This window comes from Euprymna scolopes, chromosome 22, assembly GCF_053919585.1.
Source record: "Euprymna scolopes isolate OS-2025 chromosome 22, ASM5391958v1, whole genome shotgun sequence".
NCBI lineage: Eukaryota > Metazoa > Mollusca > Cephalopoda > Sepiida > Sepiolidae > Euprymna > Euprymna scolopes.
The window spans coordinates 97,044,593-97,067,092 of NC_136503.1; positions in this window are offsets into that span (position 1 = coordinate 97,044,593).

Genomic DNA, 22,500 nt, shown 5'->3' on the forward strand with positions numbered 1-22,500 from the left:
TGAAGATGATTCGTGGACGAATCGAAAGCGCTCGTGACAGTGACAATTATGGAACCTTCATTAAAATGTTACATTTTTGGCAAAATTTTAGAATAATTATAAAGAAGTGAACCATCGCGTAAATTCAATCAACTAAAAAATGGAAAACGGGGTGAGGAAAAGAAAAAAAATATATATAATGGAGCAAGTTATATGTACAATTCAATAAAATAAATAAGTCGATTAAAAACGATCGTTAAAATATACCCAAATTTAAAATAAAAAAAAAAAACAATATGTATGCCGCTCACCATGTAGGGGTACCAAGTTGGTTAAAGGGAAAATTATTCCCAACTCGCATTTAGGTACAAATACACACTCGCAAATACATGAATTCATTCAAAACGTATCGCAAACATACACACACTCACACACACACACACACACACACACACACACACACACACATATATATATATATATATATATATATATATATATTGCTCCCTATCTTTGGTTGAGCACTTAGGAAGTGATATACAAATTACCATGAACGTATTGTGTAAACAGATTGAGCTTAGATATTTAGACAATGTCAAAACATTGTTAATTCACTGCCTATGTAGCAGCAGTTGTATAGCGCAACGGTTAAAAGATTTGATTGCCATTAAGGCGACGGGTTTCGATCGTGGCTTGAAGTAGTTGCTTGTCTAGCCTCATTGATGAGCTTCGAAACAGCGAAACAGTACTGTATGTGGATGACTATGTATCTATATTTCAGAATAAATTTACCATACAATTTGGATATGAAATTCAATATCCTTTTCATTTTAACAAATATAGAATTTTCCTTACTCTGTGATATTTTAAAACTTTAAAAGACTTTTAATTATGATTTTTATGTTTACTGTTTTTAGATGATTAGGTATAGACCATTATGATATTTCCTAATATGTTTTCCTCTAAGGAGATGGGTAAACATCGAAAACCTATAGGTTAAGGAGATACAATAATTGAAGTGTATTCTTTGCCTTGCATATAATAAAAATTTCAAGATTTGAAATTTAACCATTTCACGTCATAATATTTAAATTACTAAATTTATATATATATATATATATATATATATATATATATATATATATATATATATATATATATATATATGTGTGTGTGTGTGTGGGGTGTAAGGAAAGAAAGTAATACTTTTTCTTTTTTACCTGCACTTGGAACACAATGCTCCAAGTGCAGGTAAAAAGAAAAGTATTTTCTTTCCTTACACACACACACACACATACACACACACACATACGCGCGTGCGCATATATATATATATATATATATATGTGTGTGTGTGTGTGTGTGTGTGTGTGTGTGTGTTAGCTTTTGTTAGCTAAAAATTGAAAATAATTATTTATATAAATTGATACGTTTTGAAGGCTACAAAGAACGCAGTTTTTAGATCAACAAATTTAGTAATTTCCTTATTTAATTTGGAGCGGCTAGCGCGATACCCTTGCTGCAGACTGTTTTTTTTTATTATTTTTAGACACACCTAGCGCTCAACACTCCGCTAGACACACCTAGCGCTCAACACTCCGCTAGACACACCTAGCGCTCAACACTCCGCTAGACACACCTAGCGCTCAACACTCTAGCGCTAGATACATTTAGCTCTCACTACTCCGCTAGGCACAGCTAGCGCTCACTACTCCGCTATGCACAGCTAGCGCTCACTACTCCGCTGGACACAGTTAATGCTCACTACTCCGCTAGACAGAGCTAGCCAACACTACTTCGCTAGTCACAGCTAGCCTTTACTACTCTCCGACAAAGACAGACACTACTTAGCAAAAGTGGGGCTACACGGCCAGACACAGAAATTTATTTTTTAATTTCTCAGTTAAAAACGACTTTACATGCAAGTCGACTAAATCGCAGTGTAACTCTTTTTAACAGCGACTACTTTTTCTGCAAAAACAAAATCGACTTGACTTGTATTCTCACCAAAATAACTATCGTTCAAAAACGACACCTTTTTTCTCCTTTTCAGCAGGACACCCTCATACAATTATAAAACAGATTCCTAACTCGATCGTAAGTAGACTCAGCAATAACTCAAGCGATGAACATGTATTTAACAGGCCAATCAATATCTACGAAACAACCCTAAAACAGCGGAGACAAAAATATTGATATCAAATATAAGCAACAAAGCACAAATGACTATACTAAAATTAAAAATTGAAAAAGAAATATAATCTGGTATAAGGCGCCATACAATCTGTAGTAAAAATTGAATGTGACTGCAGTCACGGTGGCGGGCTTCATGTGCGAACTCGAAACCTGAGCGATCGGAGACGAGTAGGCGACAAATCAGCAAGTTCGATTGCGCATTAATTTGCATAAATGAGATAATATAAGGCTGGCAGTTAAGATGTTTGAGAGAGTCGAGCCGTTGAGTTCTCGAGTACCGGATGGAACCTGGTTAGAGCGGAGAGTGTCGCCGAGAATCGAATCCAGGTTTTTTTTTTCGATTAGAAGCTATTTCGGCTTTAAATGTGGAGCCAATGCGGCCGATATGAAATGGGAAATTTTAAATGATTCGCGTCGAACCTGAAAAATTAAAAGTCGCGTTGAAAATTGAAAAGCGTCGTCAAAGAGAGAATTGAATGAGTCGTGTCAAACTGCGATGGTTGAAGATATGAAGTGAGTCAGACATTTTTTTTCTTTTTGTTTGTTAATTCCAGTGGGATTCGTTGGATTTCTTTAACTATCGTCGTCAAATGAACGTGTTGGAATGCAGTTCGGGGTACTTGTTCGTATTAAAGTCGTCGTTTTTAAACGTGGAATTTGGAATGAAATTCGCTTATATTTGTTAAAAAATATGTTGTCGCTGTTAACAGAACTTAAAGATTCGATTCGGACCACTTGTGTGTATTAAAGTCGTCGTTTTTTCAACGAGGAATTTAGAGGAAAATATAGAGATGATGGATTAACATTAATAAAAGACTCCAACCAAGTCAAGGGGCATAACTTTAAGAAAATCATTGTACGAGCCTTTTTCAAGTCTCACACAAAACACACATTCATATTTCAAGCTGTCATATACATACGCGCACACAAACATACGCGCCCACGTCCACACATGTACACTTATTCACGTTCGCGTACATACACTCACATTCACGTATATATACACACACACTTACGTACACACATGTACTCACACACGCGAACACGATCACGCACATGGACGACGTCACTTCCGCTTTCTAAGGAAATACACATGCGCAAAATACACTCTGGAAACGAGTATAAAAACAAGGCGATAAGCTGTTTCTCTCTCTTTGGAACCAACTCTCAACTAGAGAGGTTGGGCGAACAAGCCGCGCGCCGTTTCGGCGCGCGCGCGCGCACCTCACGCTCACTTCCTACTATGTATGGGGCACGAGCTAATGACTGTATGTATACATTCTCACCCTTTCTCTTTCCACCTACTACTGGCCACTAAGAACACCTTCGCCTCGCTGACTACTAACTGATGACAACTCTGATATCCTCTCCTTTGTCTACACGCTGGACTACCATTCTCAATTTTCCTACAACATTTATTTCTCTTCCTACGCGCGAACAAACAATAGTGCCCCGAACTTAAGATGAAAATACGTTTCCTATTCTTGCTACAACACTAGTCCTGCAACGGACATTGGTTACATACGCGCGGACATGTTATAACTAAAATGTTCATTTCTTTCAACAGCAAATAAACGACATTTATTTTATCCATTAATTGAGTCTTTGTTTCCTTCAATTCCGATTCGTTTCATTATTCTTTTGTAACGGGATTGGGGTATTTGTATATCCTAGTCCCCTACAAATTTGGTGACCCCGTTATTTAAATGAAATGGATGAGGTTGAATGAAGCACTCATACACACACAGACTCTTTCTCTACAAAGATAAACTTTCCCTCTTCACCACTTAACGAGAGACGCACGCCAAGGTATAAACCTTTCCTCTTCACCACTTCACGAGAGACGCACGCCAAGCTATAAACTTTCTTTCTCACCAGCTATCAGCGAAAGACTTACGCAAAACTAACCACGTGTGGTACCCTTTTCTTTCACTTGTTTCTTTCACCAAAGAAATTCCTGTTCGTTTAATTCAATTTAACACGTCGTTCGTTTCTTCCTCGAGACAATTCATTTTCCCTCGGAACGCGAGAGGAGCACGCATTTCCTCCTATGCCACAAGTCCACAACAAACTGGCGCCCGACTGACTGGGAACGAACAAGCATGGCGACCCTACCGTTTTGAGATTAATTGTTTTGAGCGAGACGCGCGTTTTATTTGATAAAGAAAAAAACGAACTTCTCAACAAAGAAAACCAAGCGAACCAAACCACTACCCACAGGAATAGCTACTACCAACTACAATGACGAACCCTCGTCAGACTCTGCAAAAAAAAAAAAAAAAAAAAAAAAAACGAACACGGAGCTGTCGACTTTCATATCGAATTTAAAAACAAATTCGAGCTTGACAAACATTTTCACGGTTTCTTGACATTACCCTGCAACAAACGCGAGGAGCAAAATCACATAGGCCTATGCAATTCCCTCCCGCACAAGCAGACGCAACAACAAAGAAACAGGACATCCCTATCAACACATAGGAAGAAGTTGAATCAACAATACGAGTTGAGATGCACGACGCACGAGGATAAACTCAAAACTTGGAAGTTTCGTTGACAGCCGGCAACCACGAACGACTACACAACAAACTCCCGTACAGACAATGTAAACACATTACCGCAAACGCACTTGCGAAGACAACAGTAACCAGACCCCGTTCAACAAGAACAAACGCGCGACTAGCGCCCGTCCAAACGATGCACACATTACCGCAGAACCATGCGAAGCTACCGTCAACTGGACACACACACGACACCGTCAACACGAAACAAAAATTTTCCTTCCAAACGGAACAATTCACTTCTCTGTCCAAGCAACTCTTTGCACATGTCAACACACAACAGAAACCAAACCAACAAATGTCAGCCAAAAAAAAAAAGAGTAAACGCATCTTCCACGCGTAAGTAAATACTTTTTTTTTTACGAACACACTCCGTTTTTGACATTCCGTTCTTTTTGACGTTGTTTTTCAAACAGCCACACCAACAGCAAAAAAAAAAAAAAACAGGACAAAAAAATCAACTGCCGAAAACATTACTCACAAAAAAATATATATATATGTATATATATACATAAATATATATACATTGCATGTATTTTTTTTTTGTTTTCCTAGGAAGGGGAGTATTTGTACGAGCCTTTTTCAAGTCTCACACAAAACACACATTCATATTTCAAGCTGTCATATACATACGCGCACACAAACATACGCGCCCACGTCCACACATGTACACTTATTCACGTTCGCGTACATACACTCACATTCACGTATATATACACACACACTTACGTACACACATGTACTCACACACGCGAACACGATCACGCACATGGACGACGTCACTTCCGCTTTCTAAGGAAATACACATGTGCAAAATACACTCTGGAAACGAGTATAAAAACAAGGCGATAAGCTGTTTCTCTCTCTCTTTGGAACCAACTCTCAACTAGAGAGGTTGGGCGAACAAGCCGCGCGCCGTTTCGGCGCGCGCGCGCACACCTCACGCTCACTTCCTACTATGTATGGGGCACGAGCTAATGATTGTATGTATACATTCTCACCCTTTCTCTTTCCACCTACTACTGGCCACTAAGAACACCTTCGCGTCGCTGACTACTAACTGATGACAACTCTGATATCCTCTCCTTTGTCTACACGCTGGACTACCATTCTCAATTTTCCTACAACATTTATTTCTCTTCCTACGCGCGAACAAACAATAGTGCCCCGAACTTGAGATGAAAATACGTTTCCTATTCTTGCTACAACACTAGTCCTGCAACGGACATTGGTTACATACGCGCGGACATGTTATAACTAAAATGTTCATTTCTTTCAACAGCAAATAAACGACATTTATTTTATCCATTAATTGAGTCTTTGTTTCCTTCAATTCCGATTCGTTTCATTATTATTTTGTAACGGGATTGGGGTATTTGTATATCCTAGTCCCCTACATCATACACAAGGAAATTTAAAAATTCGGCCTAAAAGTAGGCGTACTAGCTAATATAAAGATAACAAACTTCCTGGATTTCATGTTAAATTTAGATAAAACACATATGAACCCTAACGCTAATCTAATATACGTAAACGGATATCGAGGAATAGATGTCTACGATGTCGAACTGTATAAATGTACATTTATTTTTGTTTTCTATATTTTTAACCAAGTGATTGCTTCGGCAGTATTTGCCCACTAGTTTAATTCTAGATCTTGTTTGATTTGTTTGTTTACTCTAGAAAATACTGCTTTGCTAATACTACCTATTTCTTGTTTAGTTGGGTTTATCAAGCGAGTGCTGTGGTTATTATTGAAGTCGCATGTGTGGTCTTTGAGCAGAATGTATACCTGTCTAGGTTTCAATTTGCCAAATTTATCGTTAGTTTTGAATTTATCGGTGATTTGTTTCAGTATTTTATATCTATGTAGTCGCATTCGTTTGTATCCAGTTTTTTGTAGTTTTTTATAATGTTTTCTGTGATTAGTTTGTTATATTCTTGTTTATCTATTTCCTAAAAGTTTCTAGTTTTATCTGATTTTACAAATATTTTATCAGAGTTGTTTATGTTTCTAACGATTTTGTATAGTTTCCGTTGGAAATTTTTATGTTGATTGTTGAATTCTAAATTTTTAATTACGTGTAAAAGGTGATTTCCAAAGTTTATCAAAACCAAACACCTATCCTTACATCATCAACGCTCTGATCCCGATCTGGCATCAATTGTGATGGATGGCTCTCGTCTGGGTGAGGCCCCGTGTTTTGACAAGCTTCTGGGTTTGACCTTTACTCCTGATCTGAAATGGAACACGTACATCAAGTATGTTGCCAAGGTCGCTGGAAAGTTGGAGGGATCCTTCTACCGCTCCAGAATATATCTCACTACTGATGCAATTCTCTATCTATATAAAAGCCAAGTACGTCCAAGGATTGAATACTGTTGCCATATCTGGACAGGAGCTGCTAAAAACAGCATATCCTGCCTTGACAGAGTACAAAATAGACTTCGTGGCTTAGTGGGGGATGCCCTTTTCTCTACCCTGCAACCTCTCTCCCACAGAAGAGACGTTGCGAGCCTGTCCTTGTTTTATCGTTATTTCCATGGCAGATACTCGTCTTAACTCCAATCTCTGGTCCCCCCTCGCCAATCTTTCACGAAAAACACCCGTCTAGCTGAATCCACTGTGAAAAATTTCCCCCACTCTGTATCTGTGCCTAAATCAAAACGCAGATTTCATGAACAAAGCTTCTTTCTTAGAACTGCACGCCTGTGGAACTCTGTTCCGTCTGCCTGCTTCCCTCCGGACTACAACTTGGTTGTCTTCAAGTCCAATGTTAACAAATTCCTAATGAACCGCCCCCTTATCAGCAAATCTCCTCACTAACGTAATGTACTTGTAATAACCCTTATCCCTGAGTGGCTTCCGGGCCTTGATAAGTGGTGATCACTATATAACTATGTTTGCTTGGTGTGGATATGTTTTTTTAGCGATGTTTCAAAATTAACCCTTTCCATATCTATTTGTTGGTGTGGTGAAATAAATCCTTTTGACAGTGCTCAACTGTTTCAGAAGCTAAGTATCACTACTTTATTTAATCACATAAATTAATATACGAAAGTATAATTTTATGCGTAAACCTTAAGTATTTACTTAAACAGTGTTCAATATATAGGTAGAGTAAGGTAGTAAGTTATAAATATATATGGCAATTAAGCTACGCAGAATATTCCGCGTTTCATCCTACCTAGCTCTAAGAAGCTGATTGGCTGACTAAAAACTCACTAGAATGTGCGTATATAAAAACGCGAGATAACCACAACTTTTCGCATAAGCCTGACGAATCCTAGTGTGAATGAAACGCAGAATATTCTGTGTAGTTTAATTACCATGTATATTTTATAACTTACTATATATATGTATATATATATATATATGTATATATATGTATATGTATATATATATATATATAAGTTTGTGTGTGTATGTGTGTGTATGTGTGTGTGTGTATTACCGGTTTATCTGCTTGTTTACACATGTTTCGGTTACGGAATTGTATCAACAACCCAGTAATTTCATCAGCCTTTAACAGAAGTTACTGATGAAGTTACTGTGTTATTCATATGATTTGGTAATCGAAACGTGTAACTAAGCTGATAAAACGGTAATAGAAAATATATATTTGCTCTGCAATAGTATTGAGTACTTTCTTTCTTCAGATTGTTACTAATTTTGCTATATATATATATATATATATATATATATATATATATATATATATATATATATATATATATTACTCATAAACTTCTATGTTATTTGTCTTAAGCCCCTAAGGATTGCTTATAAACTGGCTAACAAATATTACGCCCGCACATATTGGATTAGTTAGAAATAACAACAAAATGGCGGCGAGATACAAATATTGTAGAAAGCGGAAAGCGTATTACACAAATAAAAAAAAATCTGAAAACGATAAGAATGAAAAAATGCACAAAGCAAAGAATGAAAGAAAATGAATGAATAAAGACAATAGAAAGAAAGAAAGAAAACAAAACTAAATAAATAAAAAAAATGAAATAAAATGAAGAAAAGATGAAGGCAAAAAAGCACAAAGAGAAAAACACGAAATCGATTAGAAATATACAAATAGGATTAACAAATGTTATAAATTAGAACTCTCCTGTTTTGGGAAATCAATTCTAGTTCACTTTTATTGATTTATCATGGTGCTTGCGTAGATCTTTTTTATGCTCTAGTCATAAGAGCATTTGAAACTCGTATGTCTTGTTGCAAAAAACTGTTTTTCTATATTCAAGCTGACGCTATAAAACGCCACTAATTAAATCCCTAACAAAATAAACAATCCCTTCTACAGTCCAACCCCGGGTTTTATCCTCAGCACCCAAAATACACAGAGATAAGAGCATGTTATGATCTCTTCCCTGGTGATTGTTGTGTTACGCTGGTTCTGTGTAGTTCTAGGAGGTTCACATTCCCAGGCTTTGCTTTCTCTCTTTAAGAAGGGGTTAGTGCTAATCGCCTGAGGAGCTCCTTACGAGAAATTCCGACGGTGTTGTCCAGACACTTTTTGCAGGTCAGGATACCCCTTTTCTGGGGTGCTGATTTCTCAATGCCACTTTCCGACCATGGTGTCTCCGTTCTTGCATTGGGAGAGAACTAAATACTGCCAACAATATTTAGGTGAAATAAATTGCAATCTATGTCTGACTTCTTCATGAAAGTGGCAGTTATGAATGCGTAACAGATATCGCTGTTTAATGATATGTGAAGGATTCTTTGGTGATCGTCTCATCAGTATTGTATAGGGAGGGATGTGGATTAGATATTAAAACAGTCATATGTTATATTGAGATAATTTGTTTTTATAACATCTCTCGTTATAAACGTATAACTTGTATGCATTACTATTTACTCAGAGGATATGATATTGACGTATAAACAGAGTCATGATGTATTAGAGACTTATCACACGGGTATATATTACAGTTCATATTACGTAAACTATCATTTTTTTATAAGAAGAATAATATATGTGTCATACCTTTCTTTCTTCAAGAGTTCTTTTATCTTCACTGCTGAGCTCCGTGATGAAACATGAAATGATCAACACCATCCAATTGAGACATCTGTTCTTTCTTCTTTTGTGAAACTACAGAACAACACTGTATATTTTTAAAATATTAATTTATTTCAGTTACCTCAAATGGTATTCACAGGGTCTACATTCTTGTCTGCATGTTTACTCTACGCAGCCTCGCTTCCTGGCCGTCTGTTCACTCCCGTGACCAAGCTCCAACTCTCTTCAACTGACTAAACTTCCCGACCTCCTGACAAAGTTCCGTTACGTCATCATTCAAAAAGCACATGTATCCCTTACGTGTGACCTTTCCACGTCTGCCTGCCCACGGTTATTTTGTTTATATACAACCTAGCTAATTTATATAAACATGTTCAGCTTAAAACCATTGCTGCACTTTATTCTATAAACAATAAATAACTACTATTGTAAACTATTTTAAGAATATCATTGAATAGATAGATAAATAGATGGATAGACAGATAGATCGATAATAACTAATTAACTTTGTTAAAAGTTAATTATTCAACAATCAGTGTGTGGGGGGGGGGGCGTGATCTTTAACTCCCTAGATTTTTATTTGTGGGATTTTCCCGTAGGATAAAAAATCCTCAAACTATTTCTGTATTGAAAAAGGGTCGTCACAGTCGACACGAGGTCAGATCAATCAAAGGAGAGTGTAAGAGTTGATGCCAATTCAATTATATGTGAGAGACACTTCCGTTGTCAGCGCAATCAGAGGAGTCTGTAACAGGTATTGACTATTCAGCATGTCGGATACAGAAAGTGTTATTTATACTTGGGAGTCACTTCTTATCAAAGTCCGAAAGGCAACTCAAGGACAAGTGTGCTAAAATGTTATGCCGTAGAGTAGTAGTTGTCTTCTCTCTGGCTAATTGTCTTTGTTGTGATTTGTTTTTAATATTTCGAATGCCCCACATTCCTTGATCAGAATTTAATTATTCTCTTATTTTGACCTTTGATTTAAAATATTTTAACCATTTCAATCTAGAGTTAAATATTTCTCTCATTGTTTTCTGATCTCGATTCTTTAATTGGAATGTAGGGTTGGCTTCATCGTCAGCAAATCAAATTACAACTGGTTTTGCCCGGCTCCGAAATTTTCTGGTGTTGTCTGTCACCTACAAAACACAATGAGTGAAAAGATACTGAAACAGGTGCAAAAACCTTAATTCATGGATTAGTGAATTGCTAATAAAATTATATTTTATTTTCATGTATCCAAATATACACATTTAATTTTTTTCTGGCTATATTATATATATATATACAAACACACAAACACGCATACAATAACACGCGCATACACACACACACACACACACACACACACACACATATATATATATATATATATATATATATATATATATATATATATATATATATAAAATGTCTAGCTTTTAAATAATTCCTATTGAGCTCCTACATTTCGCGGATTAGCACTTTATTGATTTCTTTAAACTATATCGTTACACCTTTATATATATATATATATATATATATATATGTATGTGTGTGTGTGTGTGTGTGTGTGTGTGTAGTGCCCATAACTTGCTCTACTTTATGTAAGTTTCCAAATTTTTAGACCAAAATTTGGCTGAGTAATTTCGTAGAGACCGCAAAGGTCATTTTTTTTAAACTTTGACCTCTATTTTGACCCCTTAACATTTATCATTTTCGTCTCAAATAAAAATACAAAGTTTTTCCCATGTCCAAGTTACCTACATCTAAAATTTCAAGTCTTTAGACCCAAAATTTGCGGAGGAATTTCGTAGAATCTGCAAAGGTTAACTCTTTATATTTTGACCTTTTCGCAGCAAATTTTTTGCCCCGAAACTGATTAAAATAATTGCCGCATGTCTGAATACCCGTTATGTATAAATTTCAAGTGTTTAGACCCAGAATTGGCTAAGTAGTTTGCTGGAGACCGCAAGGGTAAAATCTTTTGAACTTTAATCCCTTTGCATCTCAAATTTTCGATCCAAACGGATTAAAAACTTGTGCTTTCTCTGCATGACATTTATGTTAAATTTCAAATATTTAGACCAGAAATTGGCTGAATAATTTTATAGAGATCGCAGAGGTGAAATTTAAAAAAAAACTTTGACCAGAATTTTGACCCCTTAAAATTTATTGTTTTGGGCTCAAATTAAATTAAAAGTTTGATCCATGTCCGAGTAACCTACATTTAAACTTTCAAGTGCGTATACTCAAAATTGGCGGAGGAGTTTGGTAGAGTTGTCAAAGACCAAATCGTTTAACTTTGACCGCGTGACAACAAACATTTATGTCTGAAAACCGATTAAAAAGATTTTCCCAATCCTAATGCTCCTTATGTCAAACCTCGCGTCTCTAGACCTAAAATTGAAAGAGTTGTTTGATAGGGAAATGTACACATACACTGACACAGACAGACGTGTTCACTTATATATATATATATATATATATATATATATATATATATATATATATATAATTAACTAGGTCTTTTGCAGTTGGATGGGTCGTGGGATTGCATCCAACTGCAAAAGACCTAGTTAATTTGCATATTTTTGAAAACATTCATTTTAATTAATCCCCTATTTGTTTTGTTCGGTGTGACTATCAATTTTAGTTAAATATTACGTGTAATTATATTCATGCAGATATTCTGCATGATTTAAACTTGCGTGATATATGCATAAAAAGCTTATAGTAAACACAAACATCTTTCCATATATTTTTATGTATGCATATATATATATATATATATATATATATATATATATATATATATATATATATACTAGCATGTATACCCGGCGTTGCCCGGGTGTTTGGAGGTGGGTGTTGAGCAAAAAGAAAGTGGTAGTAGGAATGCAGGCTCGAACTCGTGAGGAGGAAAAGAACGTGAAAGAAACTGACGCCTTTGCTGTTACGACCACCGCCAAACCGGCAGTGACTTACGTTTAAATTAAGGCTAGACAATCGAAACGAAAGGATGACTTTCAAAAATATCGACGAAAAAAGCGAAATCCCTGTAGAAAAGTACCCAGATTTGTCGTATGAAAGGTCGAACTTCAAACTATACTGATCTTGTAAAAATCCGTCGCCTCGGTCGAAAGTTTTAGGCACACATTACAACATACATACATACATACATGATGATTGCAACGTCTTGTCAGACGAATGCCACTCCCTCAGACACTTAAAATCCATGAGCCCAAAAATTACTTTCATCGCCACAGGTCCATTTTAATGGACAAATGTCTGAGGGAGTATCTATATACAGATGATATTACAGAGTCTTAGCTTTGTACGACAGCTACGTCTCTCTCTCAGTTCAAAATGTTGAGATCCAGCAACAAGCAAGAGCAAGATAGCCAGCAACAAATTAAACTGCAGACCAGCTTAATGCGGGTACTGGTCTCCCACTTTATGGTTTTTTAAATCAGAGATTTGCTTCTCCTAGAAAGGTTGCCTTCAACCACAGCTTACGGGAGCCCTCTCTACCCCAACACACATATACATACACATAAACACACACGGCACACGGTGCTAGTTGGCCGTTGACCCCGAAAAAGGGTTAATTCGCCCTTTTGGAAGGTCTTGTTTTTAATCCTTCAGGGAGACTAGCCACCCTCCTCACCAAACAAATCTGGTGAGGGGAACCAGTTTAGTCGCCGGTGACCCGACCATGAGGCAGGTAGTACTGGGTTACATGGTACCAGTAGCATATGACATGACCTGACACATACATACATACATACATACATACATACATTTATATATTGGTAACTAAGGATTTTCGACCCAAACCGATGAAAAAGCTTGCCCGATCTCTGAATACGCTTTATATAAAGTTTCAAATGTTTAGACCAGAAATTATCTGAGAAATTTGGTAGACACCGTAGAGGTCAAAAATTTTTTAACTTTGGCCCCTATTGTGACCCCTAAACATTTATAGTTTTGGGCGCAGATAAAGTTATTAAGTCAGATCTATGTCTAAGGAATCTATATCTAAAATTTCAAGTTTTTATATCCAAAATTTTCGGAGGAGTTTGATAGACTTGTAAAAGGTCAAATCCTTGAAGTTTGACCCCTTAACAAATAAATATCAAAACAGATCCTGGTTAACCGTTTTTCCTTAATCCTTAAATATTTCAACAAAATGAATAAGTTTAGAAAGGAAAAAAAAAGTGTACATATTTATTTAACGCATTTTTAAAAGTGTACATATAGAAATTTTTCCTATACACACACACGTGTTTTTCCTTCCCGATATGGGTAGTATTCTAACACTATTTTCTTTTAATTTTCTTATGGTCTATGACCATTATCTTTTTATGCATTTTTCCTTTTAATATCCTGAAGATGTCTTCTGCAATAGGGACGAAACGTTGATCATTTCATAAATTCATTCGGTTTTTCTTTTTTCAATATATATATATATATATATATATATATATATATAGAGAGAGAGAGAGAGAGAGAGAAAGAGAGAGAGAGATAGATAGATAGATAGATATAGATATATAGATATATATACACACCCACGCACACACACACACACACACATATATATATATATATATATATTATTGGAATGCATTGAAATGAGTAATTTGTGTATTTATTGATTTATTTACGTGCGGACAAATAAATACACCAGTCACTCATCTTTAAGAATTTCAATATAAAAATAATATATAATGCTATTCGATCTGACCCTTATTGTTGGTAAGCTTTTGACCCTAAAATAGCATTTTTAGCTCTTTACAGAAAGTGGTTTCATATCTTGTCTCAAGTGATTTCTATAAAATAAAAAGCTGCAGTAGACGATATTTCTGGTGTGTATATATATAGCTTTCGGAGGGTGTAAATTATAACTAAGTTCTATCCCAAGACCAGATAAAATCTTATGAGTATTTCAATTTTGTATTAAGCTTTTTTTCCATTTTTTTTTATATTGTTTGCAAGTTTTTGCTTTTAAATATCTATTTTACCGCATACATTGGCTTTTTACATTGTCTAGAGCGATTTCCACAAAAAATATACGATGAGCCTAATTGGAATGAAAGCGAAATTTTATGCTCATTATAGAAACATAAACGTCAGCATAAGATCGCACAAAGGAAAATATATGCAACGAAACAGCAATAGACAGTGTTATGCAATTACGTTATCTTTTATTTCATATTTCAATTTCAAAATTACTTTTTTACGTTGAGACAAAAATTGTTAATATTTTGTTTCGTTTTTTTTTCTTTACTTGTAATTGTTGTCAGTAAAGATTTGTGTACGATAGAGAGAGAGAGAGAGAGAGAGATTGAATTTTTTGATTTTTTACTTATCGTTTGCGAGAAAACATAACTGAAAGAAGGAAAGGGGGAGACTTTGTAAAGAGGTAAGGAAAAGGCGGATAGCCGTCTAAAAGAGAAAGAAATGACACGTTTGTGAGCATGCGTGAAAGAGAAAGAGAGAAAAAAGCATTAGGCAGTACGTGTGTGAAAAATATGCTTTGAAGAAGAAGAAGAAGAAGAAGAAGAACAACAACAACAACAACAAAAAAAACAACAGCAACAACAACGACAACAACAACAAAAAGAGAAAAACGACAACAAGAACAAGAAAGGGAAGAGGAAGAACAAGAACAAGAAGGAATAAAAGAAGAAAAGAAGAAGAAGAGCAACAACAACAACAAAGAAAAGAAGAGGAAAAAGAAGAAAAAGAAAAAGAAAGAAAAAAGAGGAAGAAGAAGAAGCAAGAACAAGAAAGAGAAGAAGAGAAAGAAGAAGAAGAAAAGAAAAAGAAAGAGAAAAGGAGAAGAAGAAGAACAAAAAGAAGAAGAACAACAACAACTGGAAAAGGCAGTTGAAAGCGACAGAAAAGGAGGCGACAGAAGTAAGAGACGGCAGATTTTTTTTTTTTTTTTTTACATAGTGATCACCACTTATCAAGGCCCGGAAGCCACTCAGGGATAAGGGTTATTGCAAGTACATTACGTTAGTGAGGAGATTTTATGGAGTGTTTAATTAGGGGGGCGGTTCATTAGGAATTTGTTAACATTAGACTTGAAGACATCCAAGTTGTAGTCCGGAGGGAAGCAGGCAGACGGAACAGAGTTCCACAGGCGTGCAGTTCTAAGAAAGAAGCTTTGCTCATGAAATCCGCGTTTTGATTTAGGCACAGATATAGAGTGGGGAAAATTTTTCACAGTGGATTAAGCTAGACGAGTGTTTTTCGTGAAAGATTGGCGAGGGGGGACCAGGGATTGGAGTTCAGACGAGCACCTGCCATGAAAATAACGATAAAACAAGGATAGGCTCGCAACGTCTCTTCTGTGGGAGAGAGGTTGCAGGGTAGAGAAAAGGGCATCCCCCACTAAACCATGAAGTCTATTTTGTACTCTGTCAAGGCATGATAGGCTGTTTTTGGCAGCTCCTGCCCAGATATGGCAACAGTATTCCATCCTTGGCCGTACTTGGCTTGTATATAGATAGAGAATTGCATCAGTAGTGAGATATATTCTGGAGCGGTAGAAGGATCCCACCATCTTTCCAGCGACCTTGGCAACAGACTTGATGTACGTGTTCCATTTCAGATCAGGAGTAAAGGTCAAACCCAGAAGCTTGTCAAAACACGGGGCCTCACCCAGACGAGAGCCATCCATCACAATTGATGCCAGCTGGGGATCAGATGAGTACGATATCTGATGCGTTGAAGAAGACGGCGAAATTCCACTGGACCTTAAAACGATATGAAATACAGAATCCGAAATAAGGAGAAATCACGAAGAATAAAACGTGTATGTGTGTGAAAAATATGCTTTGAAGAAGAAGAAGAAGAAGAAGAAGAAGAAGAAGAAGAAGAAGAACAACAACAACAACAACAACAACAAAAACAACAACAAAAACAACAGCAACAACAACAAAAACAACAGCAACAACAACAAAAAGAGAAGAACGTTGGATATCAAAACGGGGATATGTAATATAAAGGGGTTTTGAAACGGCACCAAACGGTTATATATGGTACACGGGGATCACAGAAGAGAGACTATATGTTACGTGGTTGGTTGGTTGGTTGGTTTGTTTTGTTTTATGGCATATCAACCCTTTTCGGGTTATTTAATGCCGAATCCAAAGATTTAAGAAACATTTTTTTTTAATAGAATATATTTGTTGTTTTCACGTCGGTTTCTATTTAACCCATAGTTGGGACCCTAACAGGTACTACCACTCCGGGTCAGAGTGGACCTGGGACCAATGGTAATTAAAGGGTTGTTCCACACTCCCCAAAGCCCACAAGCTGGGGCCTCACCACTGGATATAGCTTAAGGTCATATCCAGGACCCCCATTGAGGGACTTTTACCCTCTGCAGGGGGGCAGTCGGCGTATTCTAATACCCCACCGACAGGGCCAGATGTTATGTGGCAGGACAAGCATAGAAGAGAGATAACGATAACGTATAGGATCAATATGCGCGTATATGTTGGATGGAGGCTGTTTGTGTCGTTACATAATATATTTAATATTTGGGGTTTATGATTGGGAGCATATATACGAGGGGTGACAATGATAACAACAATAATATTAACAACAACAAAAATAATAAAGTTAAGGAGGATCGAAAGACCGAGGAGAGGAAGCACTAGCCATCATCTGCTGGATGAGTGCAAAGAGGACCAGGACCTTAGGGATGCTTTTTATCATCCAAATGCCAATGAAGAATAATGGTCACCGCCAACGAGAAATCAATGGCAAGCGGATGTTGTGATAACGCATATACATCTATAATGATTATCGAAAGAGGCGGGGAGTACTGGAAATCTGGTTAGAATTGTTGTCACATAGACTCTAGAGAAGGCCACAAGTTGTTCTCGAAGAAAGGACTAGGCTGTGTGGATACTCCTAGTGAGTAAATAATAATAATAATAATAATAATAATAATAATAATAATAATAATAATAATAATAATGTTATACCGGCCTTCCTTGAAAGAGGAATTTACACCGATTAGCACTATAAATAGCGCTAGTTGTTCCAACACCGGTGAGAGACATGCGACTGCACTTCAACTGCTAGCCGAGTGCCCAGCAGATATACACGTTTTCCTATCTTTGTACATTATTGTTAAAACACTTGTTCCTTAAGCGAACCTTGACTTGATTGTTCTTATTTTAACTGTTGTCCCACGATACAACAGATTGGCGACAAGTAATCGAAACGACCATCTCTGCAGAGAATCACCAAAATGATTGAAATAAAGATTCGTAAAATCTTTACAGCAGAAAACCTTCGTAGTTTCAACAGATATTTGGATACGCAAGGATTAACAGCGAATTAATTACTACAATAGTAATTTGGCGACGGGAAATAAACTTGCTACCAAAATCTACAGCTCAAAAACGCGAATGTTGTCAGGTATTTAATAATTGAACACACTTACCAAGTGTTTTAGAAAGGAGAAAAGGGTTCATTTTTTCTTCACCAGAAGCCATTTTTCCTACGGTAAGAATTTTCTTCTGCAAAGTTAAATGTCCAAAACCAACTAACAAATACCGGGTAAGCTTATCATTATTTCGATAACATCTGGGATTTGAAAAAAAAAATACGCTTGACTTTGTCAAGAGAAAAAGAGACAGGCCGTGAAAAATAATTCTTCGCGTACGTCATTTGTGCTTAGCAAACACGTAAAGAATCAAGTCATTTTTTGCAAAAGGCAAAGAGGGTAATTTTTTATCTTTTAATTAAAAAAAGTTCCCCATACGAATTCGTCGGATATTTAAAGCGACGGATTTTATTTTTGCTACGTAAAAACCCGTGCAAATAAAAAATCATGTTAAACAAATATTATTTCGCTGGATTGTTTCTAGTAAGAGTAGAAATATAGCGTTCAACAAATTAAGTTACAAAAGGACTGCTAAACTGTTGTTCTTCAAAGAATTAGGAAAGAAAACTTGGTTGATTTTTTTTACTAAGGAATACTTATTTAATACAAGCGAAAATTGTAAACTGAATTCGTATGATGGATGCGAAATTCAAAGATTCACTGTTGGAATTGTTCCAATTCCAGGCAGGGCAAAATCTCGCGTTGCAAAAACAGCAAATTCAACAAGTCGAAAGAGAAGAGAGATTTAAACAAGCATTTGAAGAAAAATGCTTCAGCAATAGAAACGCTTCGAGGAAATATTGATGAAAACACAGGAGGAACAAAAGAAAATTCTTGAGGCGACACAGTCAACTAAAGCGGTTCATTTTCTCAAGAAGCTGTGTGAGCCGCTATTGAAAATTTCAATTATAATCCAGAAGATGATGTCATTTTCGTCCAGTACTATAGACGATATGAGGATATTTTTTATATCGGATTGTAGTACCTGGTCAGTCGCGAAAAATGTTAGGCTTTTGCTAAGGAAATTGGGAACAGCCGAGCATACAAAGTTCGTGAATTTTATTTTCCCAAAAAAGACCAGTGAGCTAAGCTTCCAAGAAACAGTTACGCTACTTACAGAACTGTTTTCTGCAAAAACGTCTCTTTTCCATAGCCGATATAAATGAATGAATGTTACTAGAAGAAAGGAAGACGACTACACTACTTATGGAAGTATAGTGAACAAGCATTGCGACGATTTTAAACTGGAGGAATTATCATCAGATAATTTTGAATGTTTAATATTTGTGCAAGGGTTGGCCTTAAATAAACCGATAACAAAAGAAAACAGTATAAAGTTGGTGAAATAGTCTTCTACAAGATTCACAAAAATAATAAAACTTTCTTGGAGTCCGGCATTGTTGAGAAACAAATAGGCAACATGGTCTACATGATTAAGGGACCAAAATTCGTGCACAAACATCACACTAACCAAATTCGGAAAAAGATACTCGAACAGTGAGGTGACCAGATCGCCCGAGGAGGACATCATCGACACAGTGTTTGATGCTTTTCAGGTACCAATACCAGAGACAGCTCCGGAGAACAGAAGATCAAACAGAAAACGGAAATCAACAGAATTGATTAGGGTGAACCTAAAACAAAAACATTATTAATCCCAGACGGGATATTTTCAAAGCGGGGTGTTATACCGGCTTTCCTTGAACAGATGAATTTACACCGATTAGCACTATAAATAGCGCTAGTAATTCCAACACCCGTGAGAGAGATGCGACTGCACAAATAATAATAATAATAATAATAATAATAATAATAATAATAATAATAATAATAATAATAAGGAATGGCTGCAAATATACAACAACTTACGATAAGGAAAACGGCTGAAATATTAAGGGAAACCCTTGAATGCGGAGAATAATACACATGAACTACATGCGTGAGCCAGACAAACTGCTTCAGAGGCAAAACAGGAAGAAGCTTTACATGGAATGAAGAACACTAAAGCTGCATACCAACGATCCCCATCAAAATCCCCTCCCATTGTCCCATCACCCCCCCCCGCAAGTGTGATACCAAATAGCCGAGAAGGGTCAAGGAGAATGGAAAGACCGAGGAGAGAGCGCTGACCAGACCTCCTCTAGACAAGCGCGAAGAGAACTGGGACCGTGCGGATGCTTGGTGCCACTCAAATCCCAGTATAGACCAATGGCCGCTGTCAGCGAGATATTGGTTGTGAGAGGATGTTGCAATACCGCAAATTTATTTGCAAATGCTATCGAACGTGGTGGAGAGACTTGTTGTCACTCAGCTTTCAGGGAACACCGCAGATAAAAACTTTGATGACTTCTGTGAAAGCTCCACGTGAGCCAATAATAATAATAATAATAATAATAATAAAAAGAAGAAGAATGCACAGAAGTATAGAAAACAGAAGAAAGAAGGGCGGTATAATGAATAAATGCCATCTATATAACAAGACTTCAACTGCTTTTGTGAAAAGCCGTCGTCCAAATAATCAGTTGATATCAGAGAATTGATCTTTTGAGGGATGTTTTTCGGAGACATTTTTCTTGTAGAAAAAAAATGGTTGCAAAATAATCAACGGGAAAGAAATTGCCGACATGAAGAAGCGAAAGTGGCGGACAAAGAATTTAAAAAAAAAACTAGAATATAAATTATGGAAATCTTACTGATGAGAAGAAATCATGAATTCTAAATGACGACAAAAAATTTTATAATAAAAGTAATAATAACAGTATTGATAATGACATGTCTGAGTAAATATTAAAAACAACAGCGATAATAGCAAGAATAATAATTATAATAACGATTACTATAACAATAGAAAGAACAACAGAAAAACTAATAACATAGATAATAAAAAGTAAAGCAATAATACCATTGACAATAAAAAATGATAACAATCTGATAAAACAATAAAAAAAAACATCAAAAGGAACAAAAATATTAAAAACAATATAAATAATAGTACTAATATTCATTGCAATAATAGCAAAAATCATATACAGAATAATACAAATAATAATATCAATTATAATGCCAACAATTGCAAAAATAGAAATAGTACTAATAACAAACATATAAATAATAAAAACAAATAACAATAACGAAAAACAAATAATAATAATTACACTAATAATAATAAGATAAAAAATAATAGGAAGAAGATTAATAATAATAATAACACTAATATTATTAGTAATAATAACAATAATAATAATAATATTAATAATAATAACAATAATAATATTAATAATAACAATAATAATAATATTAATAATAATAGCAATAATAATGCTCTTAATAATAATAATAATAATAATAATAATAAATTAATAATGATAATAATAATAACAATTATAAGAAGAAGAGGAAGAAGATTAATAATAATGATAACAATAATAATAATAATAATAAAATTTTAATAATAATAAAATAATAATAATAATAACAATAATAATAATATTGATAATAATAATAATAATAATACAAAAAAATAATAACTATAATATTAATAATATGCATAATGCACTACATCCAAAGGATGATATTGACAGACTCTATGTGAAAAGGAAAAACTGTGGGAGGGGACTGATCTCTATAGAAGACTGTGTGAAGGACAGGACAAAAGTACTAGAAAAATACATAATGCAAAACACTGAAAGAATAATTATGGCAGCGAGAGACACTGAAAAAAACAAAACAAAAAACAAAGAGACAAACAGCAAAACGAGAAAGGAGACGTGGGAAGAGAAACAACTCCACGGAAGATTCATAAGAATGACAAAAGATGAGAATAACGAAAACACCTGGACATGGATGCGAAAAGGACATATAAACCGAGAAACTGAATCTCTAATAACTGCAACACAAGATAACTCGATAAGAACCAACCATATCAAAGCAAGGATCGATAAAACACAAGAAAACAGCAAATGCAGACTCTGTGGACAAAGAGACGAAACGATAAACCATATAGTAAGGGAATGCAGCAAACTTGCCCAAAAGGAATACAAAAACAGGCACGACCAAGTGGGGAGGGTGGTACACTAGGAATTGTGTAAACGACTGCATTTTGAGCGTACAGACAAATTGTACAAGCATAAACCTGCAACAGCACTCGAAACCGAGAACCACAAAATCCTATGGGACATGGACATACAGACGGACAAACCCATCCAAGCAAGAAGACCAGATGTCGTAATAATTAACAAGAAAGAAAAATCCTGTCAAATCGTGGACTTTGCAGTCCCAGCTGATCACAGGGTGAGTATGAAAGAAAAGGAGAAACGAAGCAAATACA